The sequence below is a fragment of the Acipenser ruthenus genome, chromosome 29 (genome assembly GCF_902713425.1).
Source record: "Acipenser ruthenus chromosome 29, fAciRut3.2 maternal haplotype, whole genome shotgun sequence".
Taxonomy (NCBI): Eukaryota; Metazoa; Chordata; class Actinopteri; order Acipenseriformes; family Acipenseridae; genus Acipenser; species Acipenser ruthenus.
The window spans coordinates 4601463-4621238 of NC_081217.1; the positions used below are offsets into that span (position 1 = coordinate 4601463).

A 19776-nucleotide genomic window follows, 5' to 3' on the forward strand; every position below is an offset into this window, starting at 1 on the left:
CTCCCCATTCCCAAGCACTCTTGGAAGCCTCTTCAAACAGACCCTGCTGCAAGAGGCCCCCTCATTGATATTCCCATTGGGTGCATACCGGTACTACAGCAGTGACAGCAGAGTGAATGGGAGGCTGGACCGGACTTCTGTGAAAATCAAGGAGATGTGTGAATTGGGAATGAGAGACCACCCATAGAGAAAACAGGGAGAGCAGGGGCCGAATAAGGATCCTTACCAATCCTTAAAGGGTTAACATGTTTGTATTCACCTTTACTTTGTGACCGCATTTCCCGTTTTAATGTCCTTTAATTTATGGAGCGATTTAGAATATTTACGAGTGGGTTTTCTGTTTTATGTCTATTGATGTTTTCTGTTTGATGCCTTTTGATTTTATGCTTTCCACAAAGCGTGTGGAAAGTGTCAAATGTAAAAACCTTGTCATGAGAGTTCCAATTACACACTCATGCAGTCTAGCACTGTAACGCTGGTGTTGATTTTTATCGTTAAAGGGGTACCCTCTTCATTTTCTTAATAATGAATTTCCTAACAGAAATTCAGCTTTGAGGATTCAGTGCCAGTGGCTGAAAGAGCAAGTAAGACAGGTGTTATATATCAGGCTGACACACAATAATCAAATAGAACGCTGTGTACTTTTTATTTGATCAGAGTCATACGATAAGGTGTCTTAAAGGAGCTGTCACACCGTATTAAAGGAAAACTTTAAACATCAACTGATTGGGAAACATTTATAGTAGACATGATTTACCACAATCCTTATAGACGTCAATGAACACAAGACGCCTTGATCCTACAATAAGGTACAGTAACACTCTAACTCTTTCTATTACTCTTCCAGGATCAACAATACTATAGAATACCCTTCATTGTGAACAGCTCCCAAGCCCTTTAGTAGGTAGAAATTAAATGTGAATGTTTTTGACAGTGTCTGGGCAGTTTTCTGTACTGTTCTCTTAATTTTTCACATGTGCTTGCTCTACAGACATGAGGGCAGTGGGCTGTCTCTCTTCATTACTCAGGAAGTTGCTCTCTACTTGTTTTTGTGGTCCTGAGCCAGCTGAGCAAGAAAAACAAATCCGAGTGACTTGAGCAATCCAGCACCAGAAAACGTCACGAAACAGCATAAGGGGTAATAATCACTAAGACCACAGTTTCCAGACTTTATTATTACATTGGCTCTGGTGAAACCATCACACTTTAGGTTTGATTTTTTCTACCGTTTTGTTAGAGGTAAGTAAAGAATACAAACTTGTTCTTTCATGTTTGAATTCAACAAGCTTCACTCAGGAATACCAAAATCACAAGTTAGTCTCAGCCCTCTATGAATTAGTTATCTGTCATAAAAATATGGCTCCAAATGTAATTAATAATAAATATTTTCCATATTACACTCATCACTTTCATCCTGTTTTTTTTAACATAAGATAATTGTTCTGTATATTTTACATGGTGAACTGTATATAAAGTTGTCTTCAAACTATGAAAGTACTTGAAGTAAAAAAAACCTCACATAATTTGCCTTTGAATATACGCTTACTTTCAGAATACCATGTTGCTGCCTTGGGAAAGTGCCTGTGGTGACAATGCTTAGCTGGCTGTTTGACTGCCACCCGTCTCCAGGTTAGACCTGTAGGGGAGATGTGTCTGCCTGGTAATATTAACCAAGTGAGTGTATGAAAAAGCATTGATTTGTCATTCTGTCCTAAAGCTCTGTGATTAATTACAGAGACCAGAGACCAGAGGCAGAGTGGGACTCCAGAACGGAACCACAGCTTTGCTGTTCAGCTTTGGGGACCCCGGTTTTGAATTTGTTACGAGCCGTAGTGAGTAGCGGTGATTTATTTTTTCTGATCGCTGTCCTTTGAGTAGCAGAACAACTGGCATTAATTGGCTTTATATTTGGCAGAATCAGCTCAGAAAAGCGCTGAAAGCACAAGTGCTAAGCTGATGTAGCAGATGGTTGTCCGCTGGGGATGATAATGATGTGCCATTAGTAGGATGGTGCCTACACTATGAAGTCATGAGCAAGTTTTACCTGACCCAGAAAGCTTTCTAAACACAATTCTGGAGCGCTATTGGTCTGCACCTTAATGAACATAAAAACACTAGGGGGCACTTTCATTAAAGGAATACAAATACTGGTAATGCTCAACAATTTTGCTGTTGTTCAAAGTTAACATTTCTTTCCCTGGAATGTTACACAGCTAGAAAGAAATACATGCATGTTGCAAAAACATTACTGCAAATGTTGCATTGACACAAAAGCTTAGTAAACCTGACCTCAGATAGAATTGTCAAAAAAAAAAAAAAGGAAAAATGCTTAGCAGACAATTATTTCCTGTGGATCTACGGTAAACCCTAGTAAATCCTAAACACAACATCCATTTGTGAAAGGAAACATTAAAGCCGCTTATTTTTATAGATAAAATTTGCATTCAAGGCGATGAATAGCCCTTCAGGTCTAATAAGACCTCTTCAAGTCTGTGGGATTAAACCAATACAACTTCCTGTCATTGTAAATACATGGCAATGTTTTCCTTTTCAACATTAAACAAGAGTTTTATGGGCTTTCGGCTGGAAGGCAGCCATCGAATTTTCTAATTATCCAGAACCTCATTAGGCACGGTGAGCCACGCACTTAATAAAGGTTTCACAATCTGCTTTTAGGCCTGTCTTGGGAGCTGGGGATGTAATTCTGAACAGCATAATAACATGTCTATGCAGCTGCTGTTCCCAGCAATAAAAATGCAGAAAAAATTGACAATTTTAATAGGTATTCTGGTAAGCTGAAGTGTTATATATTTGACGTCAGACAGACGCTTTCCTAGTTATTCAGCAGAACGCATCATGACCCTCAGGGTCTCTCTCTCACTAAAGTGTCTTTTCTTTCAATTAGGATAAAGGGTTTAAATTGCAGAAGGTACTCGGTTACTGGTACAAGTTACTTGAACAAAATTGTAACTAGTTACAGTAACTTATTACTTTGACAAAATGTAAGTAATTACAGTTACAAATAGTTACTTCACAGGCACAGTTTACATTTTATATATATATATATATATATATATATATATATATATATATATATATATATATATATATATATATATATATATCAGCAATCAGGAACACATATATAAATGTGTTATTTAAAGCATGTTAAATATAAACAGTATTGGTGAGAAATATAGGTGTACATGAAAATGTAACTAAGACATGTATAAGAGTTACTTTATAACAACATAAAGCTTTATACTAGCAACAAGTCATTGAACTGCAATTGTTATAAGCAATTATTCCTAGTTAATAATAATACAAACTTTTATAACACATTTATAACCATTTTATAAATGGAGCCTTGAACTGAGTTTTATTTTTTTTTGCAGTAGTGTCTGCTGTATCCTGGAAAGAGTTAAAAAAAAATCCCATTTTGTATCTTGGAAATCTGCGAGATTACGGTAAGTGATAATTTAGTCTGTTCAAGAAGTGTTATTTCTTATAGACAATAGACACTTTAGAATATTTCCAATTCATGTTTCTGTAATTGCTTTTCCTCACTCAGTAGTTTATAGTGAATGTTAAATTGCAGGGACATGTCATTTCTTCAAGATTCTGACATTTCGACACAGCTATCAGCAGTCTGGTTCTCGACAGCATTATCAGACATGAATTTCCTTATTATAGGAGTGATTGCTCAAGTTTCCAAATCAAATTTCTATGCCTTTCATTTGCTTTAGTGCCACCTTCCCCTCAATCTCCTATTTTTGTTCGTTTGAATGTCTAAGATTCAGGTAATGGCTACTCCTGTCAGTACAACTCTGCAGCATGACACTTTAAAGAAAGTATCTGACCTGGCTTAAAGCCTGGTCAGATACTAAAAGCTATTAAAATTGACACAAAGGCATGGACACACACTGACCTTCAGTTCTCTCGCACTGTTGTGGGGATTTTTGCTGTGAGGGAAATGAATCGGGGAGAAAAAGGGGGTAAATTTAAATAAAAAACATATACATGAATGATACAGGAACAAGGCAAACAGACTCTGAGGAACTTTTCAGATTTGTAGTGCTGTGGTACTTGTGTCTTTTAAGTAGGGCCAAAAACAGCTCTTTGTAACAAACGGGTTTAAACGGGTACTTTATATTATGACCATGTAATTCTGTAATATTTCACTTTATTACCCTAATCCTAGCCTCAGTCCTAACATTAAACTAATCATTGTTATTTGTGTGTAACAGAAGGAAATAACACATAATTACCTCATTGATTGCACAGTCATTTCTAGTAATTGTTGCTCAGTTAATATATAAAGCGTGGTCAAGGCATGCATTATGAATGGTAAAACAGGATTCGACAGTGAGGTGGCTAACACAATGGAAGCATCCAGGGCTGTATGACACACTGCTGTTGTCCCTGCACTGTGTAGAAAGAGATTCATTTGCAGTGTTTTATGGGCACGTTATCTGTGCTGGTTTAGAAAGGAGCTGCCTGCTGCACCCATATATATCAGAGCCTCAATGGTATGGCATACTGATGTACACGGATAAAAGGAATTGTTAGCTGCTGTATTTGAACACCAGCTGCATCAGATTACTTCTTTACTTCTATTATCTCGTAGAAGATGTTTATTACGATGGACTTCAGAGACGGTGTTGTTGAGTGGTGTAGAGAGAAGAGCTGTCTAAGGCAAGGGAGTTGAGTGTGAATGAGTCCAGATCAAAGTGATAAAACACATCAATATTCTGAGGAGATGAGAGCGAGAGAATGAGACAGAGACAGATAAACAGAGAGGGGACCTCAGTCTGCTGAGAGTGAAAACAAGCACATGCAGGAAAAGCAATTATTCAATACACAGATGAAAAAAAACAACAAGCTTCAGTCTCCTGATGTTAAAGAAACCCACGAGAAATTACACGCCGCTTTTTATATGACCATGTCTTCATTCTGCTATGGAAAAAGTATTCTGAGCAGAAATAGTTTCCCCAGCTTGGATTTACAATGCAATTTTTTTTCTTTTCTTTTTTTCACATTCTACATATTGCATTCAAATTATTCGCAGCCCTTTCACTTTTCCTACAATACTTCCCCATTTCCACTGAAATATCTATTTTGTATTTGCAAATTAAATCATCCTCACCTTACAATAGAGAATGCCTACTGCTGAGATCCTGTTCTATAAGCCTTCATTATAGAAAAGATTGAATATTATCATTCTTGGCAGCAAGCCTCCCCAAAGCACTATAGATATTGCTGCTCATCCAAAACCCTAGTGTGGCTACACTTTACATTGCAGGTGTGTTACCAGTTATTACATTGAAAATGCTGGCATCTTTCATTTTTTAATCAAGCTCGCTGTTGCATTGCAGCTACCCTTTTGCAATGATTTCCCATAACTGTGATCTGTCACGCTTGTCTGTTCTTTAGCGTGTGTTTACAATCCTTTACTGCTCCTTGCTAGGTGTTTAACACAGTTATCTTTGATAACAGCTAGTCTTCTTTTCATCCAAAGAGCATGTGTTTTCCCCCTGTTTGGGGCAATATCACCAGTCCCATTCTGGCTCTCTTATTTTGAAACTCCCAGGAAAGGTGCCTTGTGCCAATTGTGCAAAATTGCTTATTGCTTTTTTGATGTGGGCTACAGTCCACTGAGAGTAACAACAACAAATCCTATTTTATCTTCATTGGCTGTCTGTCACTCCAGGGATTAACATTTGTACAAATAAGTTCTGCCTGAATACTCTACAGCATTTGCTTCTAATTTCCCAGACCGAGGAATTTTTTTTAACTCTTTACCATTGTAAACCACATCTCCTGTTTTACAGTCTGTTTCCCAGCTAAACAGAGCTAGTCTACTAGTACTCAATACCTAGCATTTCCAACTCCAAGGTAAACCAGAGTTAACCCCATGTCCCTGATTGCATCACAATCGAGGAAGAAAGGAGGTCTGGCACTTTACCTTTAGCACACATGTCTAATGTTACCAATAGCGTGCAAAACCAAGCTACTAAATATTCAGTGTAAGCTGAGTAAAGCAGTGCCTAACAGATCCAGGTATGTTTTTTACAGATACCTGCCAACATCCTACCAATTCTGACAAGCTGAGAAAAATTATACCTTAGGGAGCCAGCATCCATTCCTTTCCTTCTTCTCAAGACACCCAGCCCGGGCACGTCCCTCCAGCGCCTGCTTACCCCCCTCTCCTGCTATTTGGAACAATAAAGACAGATCCTATTGATTTGTAGACCTTGTTTAAAGCATCTCTTTAGTGGTGTCTGCACTTGAGCATGGCCTTATCTACTGTATATTAAGCACAGAATCTGAGGTGTTATAGATGGAAAGATCCACTGAAAAGCAATATCTCATTTGCAGGGAGATTCTAGTTTTCCTCACTTTTGAATTTAATGAATCAGGGTAGAGGAGTTCAGCCATAACGGCATTTAGGACTTGTCCTGTCTTGGATTAGCACGAAAGGCTATCATTAAATAAATAAATAAATAAATAAATAAGAAATGCAAAGATTTTGGTCCAGCCTAGTGCAATGTTTCCTTTTCCAGGACGGAATAAAAGCCGTTGTGAATGTTTCTCAGTCAGTATGTGGTATGTGGTAAACAGAGAATTAGTTTTTCAGCACTCTCAGCCCTGTGCTCTCCTGTCTGTTTTTTATGAAGACCTCATACACACAGACACAATCACTAAACACTGGAGATTGCCATCTGTTTGGTGGTTGACTGCTTGGCTGGGTGGGCTGTGTACTCTTGCTAAGAGGTCAGCTAAGGGTGGAAATCAACAGAAGGATGTTTTAATTCACTTGCAGGCACACGTGTATGTGTTTGGTTGGGAAATGGTGACTGCATTTGGATTTCAGTCCTGTTAGTGACCATCTGTCCGGCACCTGCAGTACACACACACACACACATAAAGGTCAGTAACAAATGCACACAGCGTTCTGCTGCACTGAGCTTGTTGCTGGGCTGTCACCAGCTGTGACTGCTTAGCACCCTTTTAATAGAGGGTGTATATAAGCTACTGAGTTTGATTCCAAATTCAATATGTCAATATCCACAATCTGGAAAAGGGATTAAATCGCAGGCACGGCAGATCAGGCCAGACGTGGGCATACACATCCCCACCTGTCTAGTAATAAATAAGCATTTCTGCAATCCCCAAACTGCTCTCTATTTACATTGCGGATCTGCAGAGCTGTGAATATGCATGAGCGCTCAATCCTGTTGTTCAAAGCACACATACAAATGTCAGATGATGTTGGGCACTTGGAACACACAGGAAGTTCTGAGTAACACCTTTTCTTTTTGCTTTTTCTTTTACTTTACAAAACATAAGGTCATATCCCCTTTTTAGGTGATATTATTTGCCGTTGCTGTGGCCAGTATTATTTGTTCTTCAGCCCTTTAAGATGTACAGGTCATTAATATAGCAAAACAATCTTTAAAAAAAAAAAAAGTAAATTCTGATAGCCACCAAAATACCCAACTTCCAAGGTTTGAACAGCGCAGCATATACTCAATGCCAGTTCACCAAGGGTTAAAGTGAAAGTGAATTTCCTAACATCTTATTCTCTGTCGAACAGTTCCACACTCTGATAAGCACTAGAAGAGTGATTATCCTACCAGCCTTCCTCCACTGTCTGAATGTGTGTATCATCAGGGATGTGAACAAGAGAGGACGAGCACTCTGGAGGTACTGCAGTCATTAGGAAGTTACGGACGGGAGTCCTGCTGTTTTTACAAGTGCACTCCATTAAATGTTTCGCTTTGAAGAGCCACTGCAGTAAATGAAGTCTAATTTGAAGAACAACGTACTGATAGCTTAAAACAGGGATGAATGTAATTAGTGCCACACTGATTTCACAGTGTAGAACACTTGAGTGATAATACAGTTTGATAGACAGAAGGATGTCAAGCACAGCAGGTCAGTTGAGTTCTTCTGTAGTTACTCATGCCACCACTTAGTGTTTAACAGTCTAGTATCGCCCCTCCCAGGAAGACACTAGGGGTATGACGCTTGATAAAGCCCAGTGTGTTTTATAACATTTGAACTACTTACTGTTCCTGCTTCTCGTGTATTGTGGCAAATTCTTGAACGGCTCCGGTTTGTGTAAATTAAATTCCTCTCAGTCGTTGCTGTTGTTGAAACAGAAAAAACTGCAACAACAAAAAATAAATGATGCTGAGTGACTGCCTCCCTCTTAGTCGCTGGATTTCCACATCAGATGCTAAAACAAAACAGTGCGAAATAAAATAATAATAATTTAAAAAAAATTAGACTTTATCTGCTGTGCGATGAACAGCCACAAAAGAGTTGCTGTGTGATTTGGAAACCTAAGTAATTCATCTCTCACTAATTTGATTGTCATATTCATGTTGCTGTTATGCAAGTGTTGACAGCCTGATATCACCGCGGTTAACATATTCTCACCTTTATTTAAGTATCATTTTTCAGTATATGTGTTTTATCTTGCTCATCTCGTGAAATATGTACCGGAGCATCTGTGTAAATCTAGAGCTTCAGGCAGACGTGTCCCTGAGAGAACCTCACCAGCGGCACTAGAATGAGTCAATATGACAAATACGTACAAGTTTGGGAAACGGTAAATTGAATTTAATTATACGCTGTAACAGCTTGGAACATATTGATCATAACATAATGGGGGGAAAAAATTCATTCTGCATGCGCTACTTGATTTATTCCAAACGTACAGTATCTATTTGAAATGCATGCCATTTTAACAACTGCCTGGCTGCCTGGGTGACAACAACATTCACTGGGCTTTAGGGAAGGCGTACGCAATTGTGTTAGTCATTTTCCATTCATTTTTTATTTTCAAATACGAGTAACGAACTCATCTAGTGCTATGTGTGGCCTCCAAAAAACATAGAACTGATGTCGAAAAAACATGCTACAAAAAGAATTCTCCACAAGTACTGTAATTCTGGCCTGATTGATTCTACTGTAAGGCTTGTGTATTAGTGGGTCCAAAAGGCTTTACTGGGAGAGTGCATGGCATTAGTAAACGTAGAGTGAAAGGGGATAGTGCAGCAATTTAGTCTTGCTTACAGGTCTCACTCATGTTTCTCTCTCATTCTCATTTCCTGTAACCCCCTACATAAAAGTCAACCCCAATACACTTACGGGAAACCTAATCATCCATTAATTCAAAGCTGTAATTTAAAGATGTAGACACATATTTCAAACATAGCATAACCAATACAAATTACTTATTTTCTGTCCTAGACTACTTTTTATGCACATCTGTGTGATCACGAGGTCAACCCAAAAAGTGTGCTGAAATGGTGGCAGCAGTTGCTTTAGATGGTACCTACTGCCAACTGGTACCATTTTACTAAAGCAAATTGCAATCAGATGCGAAACATTTTAAATAAACATGTGCTTGCGCCATCCTGGTAGTTGTTCTTCATGCAGTGTTCTGGCAGCACTTCTGAGTGAAGCGTTAGTTTGAGATCGCTGATGTTTCAGCACAGGGTCTGGGGGCTATTGTTCATTCTTTTTGATTTACTGTCATCCTTTACTTTCTGGCACCAACTGCCCAACATCAGTTCCAAAAAACACCCACCCAAATAGAAATGGAATTTTGAGAAGTTACAGACTCAACAATCCACGCACATGTTTCAAATGCATCTGACAAATGTTTATGTCAAACTTGATTAAATTGATTTAAAATTGATTTAAAATTGTTTAAAAAAACAACTAGTAAGAAACAAATTAGTCTCAATGGCGATGCCAACACAATATGAGTTAGGGGTCCTAATGAAGTGTCAAGGGGGTATAGGCACAAGTCACAAACACCAAAAATGTCCAGAGATAGCACTGTCAGTAGTTTTTCGGCACACTAACTCTTACATCACATTATGTCAGTGTGTGTTCAGGACTGGCTTGGGCAGTTCAGATCAGTGTCTTAAGAAGCCAGCTGCTATAGTAAAGCTTTCAAACTCATTTCCACAATATAATTTAGGTGCTCTCATCTTCACACAAATTAGACTGCCTGAGGGACAGAGATTTTGAACATAATTGATAGGAAGAGAAGTTACCTCATAAAAGTAGACTTTCCAGACCCTGTTTGTTCTTGGAATAGATTTTCTTCTTGCTTTCTCCTAAATAGCTATAGAAATAATGCAGCTTATTGGGTAGTAAATATCTACCAGCAACCCTTGTAGACTAAAGCACAGCATGAGAGTCTTTGATGGTGTACAGTAAATTGCTCTACACACCAGCAGAGTAGCGTGGCTATGCTGCAGTCCTCATCAGCATCGTAACCAGAGCTGCCATTCTACCGAGGTCAAACTTAGGTTTCAAGCTCAGTATTTATATAACTGATTGGTATTTACTATTCAACCTCCAAATCTATCTTACACGGCAAACCAGCAGAGAAAATGAAGGAGTCTTTTGTACTTTACCAGGATTTTTACATGAGCATCAGCATTGATGATGCAAAAAAACACCAGAGGACACGACATCAATGTTCTCATAGCTAGTGACAGCCATGGTCCCCGTAACTGATCTTAAATGGTTAATTAATGATTGGACAGCTTCCAAGATTAAAAAAACAGTTTGTAATCCTTTTCAGCCTGCACTTAAGAGTTGGAAGTAATATCCCAAAGCAGCAAAGGAGAACTATTGATTACATGAAATAAAAGCTCAAAATGATCATTAAACTTAATGATCATGTTCATTAAGTTTAGTTTTTTTTAATTATGTCTCAATCTTAAAATTCTTGGTGATGCCACACTTTTGACTATAGCTACATGACCTCCTCTCTAAATTTGAATCACATAGGAGACAGAAAAACGACCTTATCGGGTAAGGAGACATTGTGCAATCTGGTTTCTGGGAAATGGATCACCCTGACAGAAAACTATAGTATTAGATAAAGCATTGATCATCTGACTAAAGACTTGGAAAGATAAGTCATGTCCAATTTAAACTCGGGGCAGAATGACTGCTGTTTAAACAGAACTACAATCCAATTAGATACAGCTTGTCCAATGCACTTTGCCAAAAAAAAGATGCAGGCTTTGTTTTGTTTTAAGATTATCCTGTTCTTTTGACATAGATCAATACGTGTTCTTTACAAAACAAAACAAAAATCAATGAAAGTGAAAATTCGGTATTCTTTAAATTAGAGCTTTGTTCTTTGTATTCGTTTCCTTTTACATTTCTTTTTTTTATAGCTCTTTACTGTTATTGAAATGTATTTGGATGCAGTCAAATGTAATATAAAGCAACAGTGTCATCATGTGTAAGATTTTAATTTGAATGATGAATTACAGGCGTGTAGTTAGAAAGTATTGTATAAACACAACCTATTAAACATCTTGGGTGACCCTCTAATTAAATAATACACAACCACATGTGTAATTAGAAGAAAAAAAAGGAATTTTGTAATTAGCATTTCTTAAACATTTTAAGAAGTGTAAAGCCTGACAACACTGCTGGCTCAGGGTAGGGCAGGTTGTATTACAACATCCTACTCTGTCACTCCCTCACCCTGCCTCTCCCTCTCACTCTCTCTCTCTCTCTCTCACCCTCGCTCTGACTCTCACTCCCTCTCCTCTCCTCTCTCACCCTCCCTCTCTCATCTTGAAGTAGAAGATGGCCTCTAGGTTGGGTAGTTTGAATTTCTGGAGGTTGTCTTACAGGACAGTCCCAGGTGGAGCGGAAAACCAATCAGTGAAACCACAGGATTAACATTCAATTCATTCACCCTCCCGATCTCAACACGTGACGATCGCCTGTTATTTGGACACTTTAATCATTTGAAAAACTTTTGTCAGTTTATTGTGTTGGGTTTGAACTGCTGGCGCGCGCCGCTGTGAGACTGGTGACCGATTACTGCAAACAAGCGGATCCAACAGGAGCTGTTCTTTATACTGTGATGATCAGTGAAAGTAATGCGTGAACTGTGCTGCAGGCTGGGTTCAGGAGTTGAATGCATTGAGACATGTTTTTCTTTTTTTTAAAAGATAATTAACCTATGTTCCTTTTTATCCACGGTCCAGTGTGTAACTCTGGGGACCTTTCAGTATAATTAGGTAAGACACAGGGTGAGTTATCCTGCTTCCTGAAAGAAGCAGCCCAGCTTATTATTTAAAGGACATGAAGCTCTGGGGATAGCAAGCTTTTTAAAATGTGGTATCTAATCTGATGGTGCTCAGTGCCTCATCGTTCTTCCAATGGAATGCTGTTTTCTAACCTAAGTAGCCCATTGTATCGTTGTCGCTGTACATTAGGGCAATAGATTTAATGCATTTTACTTGCTTACATCCACAGAACCAAAAGTTAGAAGCTACAAGAGTTTAAAATGTGCACTGAATTATGGATGTAACATGTTCAATTATTTATTCACAGCAGTTATATTTGGATCGTTCTGGGGTAGTCTGGACGTCACTGGAGTGAGTAACAACACAGTACGACAACTGTTCAAGAGTATACCATACATCGGCTCACATAGCTGCCGAACATTACTCACACTAGTGTCTGAAATAACTAAAGAAAAAGAGCACAAAAATGATTCGTTTATTATTATCAGGATTTTCTTGGAAAGCAGCACAGCTGGGGATGTAGAGCTTTATCCAGGATAACTTCACTCAGACTACTTGCTCACTAAATATCTTGGTATCCCTAAATAGAAAATCGTCTCCTCTTTAAAATTATTCAAGAGATTTTGATGAACAGTCTCTCTCACAAGTACTGCGGTACCCCAGATCTGATCCAATGACTGGGTATTCATTTTACCCTCAAAAATAGGTTTCTGGCTCAGGACTGCCAAGGACAACACTACTTTGTATATTGTACTTTTGTATTTTTTTGTGGGTAAAAGAGAACAGATGCTCCACCCAGTCATTCAGCATTGTTAGTAAATTAATCAAATTTAGGGTTCCACTGAACTTGTGAGACGGATTGCTCATTAAAATCCTTAGCAATCTTTTAAAGAGGGGACAATTATCTATTCAGTGATACCAAGATATTTAGTGAGAAAGTAGTCTGAGTTAAGTTATCCAGCAATATGTACGCACACATTTCAAAACCCATCGAACTTGGTATACCCTTGGTCACTGTAAATGTGTTATTCTTACTTGTTTGGTAGGGTTACAGCCTTTGTCTGGAAAGCTAGAACATGCAAAAATGTATGAAGTAAAGACAATATGCATACTGTTTACCATTGTAAAACCTTCTTAAAATAAAATATCAAGTGTTCATGTGCTTGCAGGGTCGATATTAAATCTGATACTACATATTCAGCCTCCTAATTACAGCAAAACAGCCTTTGCCTTTTCCTGTGGGACAAATCTAATTCACATAATAAGGAGGTTTTTTTTTGTTTTGTTTAGTTATTTGATTTAAGTTTACAAATAACAAGATCCTCCAGAGGATTGTCTGTCTCCATTCATTGGGCAGCTTGTGATGTAGCACGGAATACAAGGTGCCTGAAAGACTGAGGATGTGCTTCCCAAGCCTCTGTTAAGACTAGAATTGTTTCTCGTTATGTGGTTTATTTAATTAGTAGTCTGTGTTTGCATTACATCACTACCTGTCTTGTCCAGGTTTGTGGGGCATTGTCACAAAGACGGTCGGAGTGGGTGGTGTCAGACCAGATCCAGGAAATAAAACGACAGAGACTTGGGGTTTTGATGAAGCTGAGCGCGTGATTGCGCTCAGCATTTAATAATTAAACTAAACAGAACAGAAAATAAAAGGTTTGAAACACAAAACAGGACACGGCACTTGCGCCAAAATAAATAGACAAACAAAACGTACTAAACACTTAACAAACGGTGTACGGAGAGACAAGCAAAAACACGGTGAGTACAAACACTTATAGATTATTATTTTACTTCACTTTACGTTCTCCTTCTCTCTCACCCGTTCTCCACTCTCGAACACTCAACCCCGAGTGAATGAAAATGTGTCTATATATACTGTTGTGCTGGGATTCAATTACCAATTAATTATTCACTTGAATCCCAGCACGTGAATTCATTACATGCAACCCCGTGCTCACATATTACATTTAACCAGCACGTGAAGTGATTTGTGCCCTCCTCGTGCCTAAATACAAATCTACATTTTTAAATACACGTGAAACACAGACCCGTTTATATCCCGTGTACCAATCTCTATACACCAACATTAACACATGCAACATACAACACTTAACACACACATGCACACAGGGGCGAGGCGCATTGCCACAGGCATTAATTGCACTGCCACCATCTGAGCACTCCTGGTATTGCATCTTTAAAAAAAAACTCTCAGATGTAAAGCAGAAACTCTACCATCCCCAGTATAGCAGGTATAGCAAATGCAAATTGAGGACACTTTCTCTATAGTATTGATGGAGGTAGGTCTGGCCAAGCATTCATTAAATAGTATTGTTTTGCTCTTTGCACATTACAAATAATTTAGACAGAAAAAAAACACATTCAGTAAAATAACAATACAGTAATATTTAGTGATAATATAAATATCTCCAATGAAAATGTTCTCAGCCCGAAACACAAAGCAATAATTTAGAGTTCTTTCCCAACTCCAAGTGGCTGCCCTCTCCATCCTGTGCAACTCATGTGTTGCTTAGTGGGCTGAGAATTTGCTTCAGGATAGGGCTCCATAGGTGTTCACCATTAAATATAATGGGATATGAATTAAAGCAGTGTTTTGGAATCTTGTATTATTATTATTGTTTATTTCTTAGCCGACGCCCTTATCCAGGGCGACTTACAATTGTTACAAAATATCACATTATTTTTACATACAATTACCCATTTATACAGTTGGGTTTTTACTGGAGCAATCTAGGTAAAGTACCTTGCTCAAGGGTACAGCAGTAGTGTCCCCCACCGGGGATTGAACCCACGACCCTCCGGTCAAGAGTCCAGAGCCCTAACCACTACTCCACATGATAGTTAATAGGATTATCCATGGCATTTTGTTCTATATCATCGGGACATCACTTACCATCTTTATTTAACATTGTCTGCCATGCATGGTTCAATGGACTTTATGTGAAGAGTTTTATATTGACTTCCTCCTTGCCAGTTTCGCTAGAGTTTCCACTAGATTTCTTTGTGATACAGACTGAGGAGAAAGATGAGACGCCCGGACTTTCATTTGTGATGGAACCCAAGACACCTGGGGTTGAAAAAATAAAAGGAAGCTTAATACCTTGGTACCACAGTGTGGGATTGCTTCACAAGATCAGTTCAGTATTCAGAGGCATATTTTTTTACTTAATGCTTTCTTTATTGCAAGCTATTATCCTGAAGAAAAATATAATCAGAGCACTTTGGGAAACAAAACACCAAAAAGAGAATAGATTTTAATAGTTTAACTCCATCTAGTCCCTTAAGGCTTTGTTATGATTCTACTCATCCTATAATACCGACTGAGGCTCTTCTGCTGTTTACACCACCAGGATAGCCAAACGACTGCTTCATTTAAAAAAAGATATATTTAAATAAATTCAGCTATCACAAAAACATAATTAACGTCTTTTAGTTCTTTCTATGAAAGGATGCTTGGCTATGCAACGAAATTCTTTCTGGGATGAAAGAACTATAGCGGTCTGCCTAAACTTGTTATATAAAGAGCCTGCTGTACTGCTTTCAGTGTAATTCAGGACTGACCCACCATTCTAATGGCTAAAAGCACAATGAAAGTCTCGCAAGACACTAAAACTACTGTATGAACAATTCATGATTGCAATACAGTACAATACTATATAATACAAATTCATTTTTATATAGCGGCCTTCACGCCATGGCATCCCGGAGCGCATACTGTATGTACAATACACTCCAGCTACAACCAATTATATAAAAGCACATTAAAAAATAGTTTTCAATTTAGACTTAAAAGAATCCGACATTTGAACCTGCTTGATGTCAACCGGAATAGAGTTCCACAAACGAGGAGCACAACAGCAAAAAAGCTCTGGCTCACACTTGATTTAAGATTATTTTTTTTGGAACAACTAAGAGTTCTGCATTTTCTGATCTCCAGGAATGACTAGGAATGTATACAGGGTCAGTAGTTCTTGATAACCATACTATGCAAATGAGTGTTCTGGTGTTATTTGATGGCTGTATACTTTGTATTCGTCAGTCTTATACTTGCTAGAAGATGGACTGATCTCTAAAAGCATGTAGTTATTGAGAAACACCTTTAATGCTACCCTGTAGCGACAACACAGTAACAGGGCTAATTCAGCAGCGATCCTGGCTTTGATTATTGGCAGCACCTCTCTCGGCAAACTAAATCCTACTCAAAGTGCTTCTCCTCTTCTTAGCAACCAGTCCACCATTCCCTCTTTATAAGAATGATGTACTGCATGGAAGAATTCATGTCCAAACGATAGCTGTGCATTTCCCAAGCAGCCCTTCGATGTCATATACATGAAATTACAGTTTGCAGCTTATGTATTTATTTATTTTTTTTCCCTGTGCACTTACATTCCCAGGGATTTGTTTGCTTTCCTGGCGGTACATTAAAGGTCATAGTTTTGAACACAAACTCCTCAGGCCTTTCCCCTTTTTCCATTGAATTGTGTGGATAACACACCTCCGCACTAGGCTGAAGGCTCTCACACCCAGTCTATCCCCAGTATAGACATGTACAGGAGCTTCTCCCACAGTCACTACAGAGTAAACAGAGGCTTATTTCAGACAAATGTAACCATGGGAGGAGAGGAGTATCTGCTCCAAATACAGCTCCCTGCCAAAGTAATGTAAACTCCAGATCCCTAGGGTGGGGATTTGATGCATTAATATTTGGTGAGCTTGGTGAGAATTCTATTATTTTATTTTATTTTTTTATTATTTTAACCAGGATCACCCTTGAGATAAAACCGTCTTGTTTTTACACAAGCTTGGTTTCACAGGATACTTGCAAAATGGCCACCACAGGAGAGCATCCAGCAGTTATATAAACCCCCAGACAAGATTTACAGCCAGCCCCTGAACCAGCACGCCCAGCTGAAAACCAGCAAAGCCACACCCCTGACCAGCCATGCTGTATGTTGCTGGAGCTTCCCATGAGCGATGGAAGACTCGGAATGGACAGCACCAGCTGCCCTCACCTTCACAGACAGACTCGAACCTCACAAGCAAGCCTGCAACTAAGCAGTGCTTTCTTGTACTTTTGCTTTTCCTTACCAGATAAAGGACGTAGTGCCCTCTGCTGGAGGCCAGATACATTACCATTCATTTAGAATATGTCAATGGCAAATTTAATAATATTTGGTGAGGTCCACATCTAATTTCCCAGGCTGTACTGGGATTAGAGCAGAAATATCAGTAAGTACAGCCATTACTTTAATTTCTGTTTTTATCAAATTCTGTACTAGATTTTTGTGTGTATGTGAAGCGCTTTGGGATCCTTGTGATGAAAGGCGCTATAGAAATACAATCTGTTGTTGTTGTTGTTGTTATTGTAGTGTGGAGTAGTGGCAGTGTGGGGTAGTGGTTAGGGCTCTGGACTCTTGACCAGAGGGTCGTGGGTTCAATCCCAGGTGGGGGACACTGCTGCTGTACCCTTGAGCAAGGTACTTTACCTAGATTGCTCCAGTGAAAACCCAACTGTATAAATGGGTAATTGTATGTAAAAATAATGTTATATCTTGTAACAATTGTAAGTCACCCTGTATAAGGGCATCTGCTAAGAAATAAATAATAATAATAAATTGTACTGAAAGGTCTAGAGAGGGGTTTGTGCTAGGATAGAGATCTTTCTTAATATACTGACTGTTGTTTAGATATTCAGTACACTATGTGGTGAGTATCATAATTATTTTAATTATTGCTGGAAGTTGCTGAGGTGTTCCCACAGTGAGATATCAGGGTAATGATCTCTCTGAGAAGATATGGGATGATGAATTTCTAGCCAAATCACAGCCAATTGCTGCAACCATTTATACACTCATAAACCTTTTTTAGGAAGTTGATGAGTAAAATTTATATTGAGCATCTCTGCCAAAATGGAACATATGCATGGCAGGGTTCTGTCTTCAAGCAGCCCTGGCCTAACTAACTGAATGGCCTCTTCTTTGTTTCTTACATGTGTCACGCTGCCTTTAAAGACTCACAGGTTTTGGAGACAGGCAGATATAGAGCAGCCATGGTGCAGAAGATAGAGACTGACAAAAGGATCCATCACTGCTTATTTAAATTAGGCACTCCATTCGTACTTGTCTGAATATGATAAGTGTGTTGGCAAAAATGCTGCCACTGCTTTAATCAGTAAGACAAGGAGCAGAGTTTTTTTGGTTTTTTTTTAATCCACTAATGAAAACTTGACAGTAAACTCTATTAATCTCTTTTGCAGTGCTGCTTCCTGTTTTGCATAAAATTTGCCAGGGCTCTGCTAATGAAATCCTTGCCAAGCGTCCGCCTAGCAGCAAAACATGTGGGGTCTTGTCTTCTGGAATTGCATATGCTTTGAAGTCGGTATTTCACTTAGAGGTGTGTTAATACCACAGCAAGGCACTGGTATTGCTTTCATTACAGTGATAAGTATATTACCACTCTGCAGGGAATGTATCTGAGACCCTGTGCGTGCCAGCCGTGCAGACGGTTGAAAAATGTTACAATTTGAATATAAAATGTGTGTTTACCTGGATAACACCCTGAAGAGGAATGCATCAGGGTGTAAAATATATGCAATTCACACACTGTGATACCAACTTATTGTGACATGCTTTACAATTAAACAAGACCTCTACAAAACCCTGTGCTTGACTTGTCAGCGCTGGTTTTGAGAGCTGTTGTGGGATAAAAATTTAATTTGAAGAGAAATGCTGCACATACTGTATGTGTGGGGTACAGTACAAACTTTTAAAGCAAGTTTAAAACAAGTTTTATTAGCCCATTGAAAAACAAAACAAAAGCCACAACACTGTGTTAGGTTTTGGTTTAATTTCAGCAGAAGGTTTTTAAAATGTGGCGAGCGTGTCCTTGTATATTTTAAGACAAATGTATCACAGTTGGTGCTCAAGACGGACCAGTAAACTCTCGCTGGGCCTGATAAGAAATCTTCTTCTGTATAAAATTGCCATGAAAATGAATTCACCTCATGACTGGCTGACTTACAATACAATCACAAAACAAAGCCAAAGCTCTGTGATGCCAAAAGCAATTCTTATTTGAACACGTCTAGGACAACCGAACACAACACTCTGAGAAATAACCAAGGACCGTTTTACCTCTTATTGTCTAGAAAGATCGAGCAACCGTATAATTACTGGTGGCACTTGAGCAGATGAAAGAACCGTCGAGTCTGAACGGAATCTGTTTTCGGAATAATCAGCATCATGCAGCTAGATGAGTTTCTCTATTGAAAACTGGTTTCACCCTAATGTATAATAATAGGAGCTGGTCAAAAACTTTAGCCACATCAGGCACACTGTGCTGTAGGGTCGCTATGGGCAGCCTAGACGGGTCTGATGTGATGCAAGGTCTGCCAGGTGAGTAGGAGGGATAGGTTTCAGCCTCTCCTTTAGGAAGGTATAATCCTTTAATGGTCCAGCTTTGTACTCTTTCAAACACATCAAAAACCCTCCCCTTGTTCCCGTTACACTAGCTCTGACCTGATCACATGACCAGGAGATACTCCAGACATCTGTCTTGCACGTGGTGATTAATGCTGAAAGGCAAGAATACAGATTTAGAGGGGATTTCAGACAGGATTAGATGTACTATCCAACGCAATTTTAAGTTGCTATGATTTATTGCTCGG

At 38.8% G+C, this 19776-nt stretch overlaps 1 long non-coding RNA gene across 2 annotated transcripts in view; it reads left to right on the forward strand.

Annotated features, from left to right (window-relative positions):
- LOC131702062 (uncharacterized) overlaps positions 1–19776 on the forward strand; it is an 80101-nt gene that overhangs the window by 58200 nt on the left and 2125 nt on the right. For both annotated transcript variants that reach the window (XR_009309260.1, XR_009309261.1), the window contains exons 2-4: positions 992–1138; positions 1736–1832; positions 3396–3467. This is a non-coding gene — a long non-coding RNA (uncharacterized LOC131702062). The remainder of the gene's footprint in view (positions 1–991; positions 1139–1735; positions 1833–3395; positions 3468–19776) is intronic.